The sequence below is a fragment of the Bos taurus genome, chromosome 18 (genome assembly GCF_002263795.3).
Source record: "Bos taurus isolate L1 Dominette 01449 registration number 42190680 breed Hereford chromosome 18, ARS-UCD2.0, whole genome shotgun sequence".
Taxonomy (NCBI): Eukaryota; Metazoa; Chordata; class Mammalia; order Artiodactyla; family Bovidae; genus Bos; species Bos taurus.
In genome coordinates, this window is record NC_037345.1 from 33,879,574 (window position 1) to 33,881,874 (window position 2,301).

Consider the following 2,301-nt stretch of genomic DNA (forward strand, 5'->3'; position numbering starts at 1 on the left):
CAAAGTCACAAACCGAAGACAAAAGACTCTTAATCACACGCCTTCTGATTTCCCTGTGTACTTTTCCAACCAGAGAAAGTGTTCCTCATTGAAGGGCCCTCTTTGTTCTTAAAAGAATCAGGGCACTTTTCTTCCTCCAGAATCTCAACAATTACAAACCTGAAAAGATGCAGTTTTCCAATGAGGGGATTAAAAAAGAAGTGGAAGATATGCTTCCTGCCCTTGAAAGATGAACAGAGCAGCTTCTGTTTACTCCATCAGGGGAGAGCAAAGCCTATGGATTTCACCAAATAAGGGACACAGCAAATCCAGTCTGCCTCCATCTTCCTCAGGCCCCTCAAACTCAAAACTAATTTTCAAAGTCATCCATCTTTAACCCAACAGCATCAGTTGCTGGATGAAGTTTCCCTTTCTCGTTACCTCATCTGATGAAGTTTGTTACTCATCATACAAAACGAAATGTCACTTATATGGCTCCCCCAGAGGCCCCCCCCCATTAATCAGAGGAAGCTGAGTTGACCAGAATACATCTTGTCCTCTTCCCAAAGGGTCTTTAGTTTGGGTTCAAATGAAGCAGAAGCCAATCCCAAGGCAAAGAATCAAGCTTAAGAGGTTTTATTGATATCATGTAATAAACACAGAAATGGAAACTGAGAGCAGATAAGTGACTCTACCAAGGTTTTAACCAATATGATGGTTAATATCCATATTTTTTAACTAAAAAAACCTCAGTTGGGTGGGATCCTATCACATATATGCGTGCATGTTAAGTCGCTTCAGTAGCGTCCAACTGTTTGCAACCTATGGACTATAGCCCGCCAGGCTCCTCTGTCCATGGGATTCTCCAGGTAAGAATACTGGAGTGGTGCTCGCCTCGGCAGCACATATACTAAAATTGGAACGATACAGAGAAGATTAGCATGGCCCCTGCGCAAGGATGACACGCAAATTCGTGAAGCGTTCCATATTTTTGAATCTGTGGGAGAGGGAGAGGGTGGGAAGATTTGGGAGAATGGCATTGAAACATGTAAAATATCATGTATGAAACAAGATGCCAGTCCAGGTTCAATGCACGATACTGGATGCTTGGGGCTAGTGCACTGGGACGACCCAGAGGGATGGTATGGGGAGGGAGGAGGGTTCAGGATGGGGAGCACATGTATACCTGTGATGGATTCATTTTGATATTTGGCAAAACTAATACAATTATGTAAAGTTTAAAAATAAAATAAAATTAAAAAAAAAAAAAGAATACTGGAGTGGGTTGCCAGACCCTCATTATCACACATATAAGTCACCATAAATGGTCCCTATAGTTTTCTGTATTCTCTTCCCAAGTCATAAATGTACAGAGAGAAATTAGAGCTTCTCAATGACTTCTCCCAAGGCCAAACCTTCTAGGAGTCACTCTCTTCCCTACAGCCCTGCCTTCTATTCTGAGTAGGAGCTATTATCTTCCCAGCCCTACCTCTTTGCCATAATGATTGGTCCAGGACTTGGACATGTGACCCTAATCTAACCAATCGGACGCCTTTCCTCAGAAAACATTAACTGATACAGGAGAGAAGATCCCTTATCCTCTCACCGGTGAAGTTTTGAGATGTGAGTCTGGAAGCTGCAGGTGACCCTGCAGGTATGAAGGGAATTTACAAGGAAAGAACAGAGTTGAAGACAGAAATGAGATATAGAGGGATAGTCTTGGTGGCATCTGAAGATCCATTTCTCATTCATGGACTTGCCTGTTTTCCATAGCCTGATTTCTCATCTTCTCTTTTAATTCTATGAGCTATCCTAAATAGCCTTCCAATAAAGACTATTTTTCACTTAAACTAGTTCAAGCGTGTCCATGGTATCCATGATTTGTGACCAAACCCCCTGATTTAATGTGACCACTGACTGATTTTCACTTTAGCACGGCCCATTAGAGTTCTCTAATTACCCACATTTCCCCAACCCACCACTAACAAATTATTTTGTTTCCTTATGGTTTGAAGTATGTCAATCTCTAAAGACAAAACATAAAAATGATATCAAGTTTCACTGTAGTACATTTAATGAAGCAACTCTTCTCAAGTCTAAAATGACATAAAATCCGTTCTGTCCCAGGACATTTGGGATATTTCAGAACCTCCATCATCCTGGTTGACCCGCCCACTTGAGTGTAGTAAATCTCCAAAGGTTGATAAACATTGAATATTCTTCACTTATATTTATTGTCCATTCCAAAATTGATGTTTCCCATTGGACATTTAAACACTTATTGCTTTGTTAAGCATTTTCTCTGTTCAGAGGAGCACATCA

General features: G+C 41.0%; 1 non-coding gene across 1 annotated transcript; it reads left to right on the forward strand.

Annotated features, from left to right (window-relative positions):
* The first annotated feature begins 865 nt into the window (after positions 1–865).
* On the forward strand, positions 866–972 carry LOC112442454 (U6 spliceosomal RNA). Its single transcript, XR_003030543.1, has one exon. It is a non-coding gene; the product is annotated as a U6 spliceosomal RNA (small nuclear RNA).
* Positions 973–2,301: the final 1,329 nt, after the last annotated feature.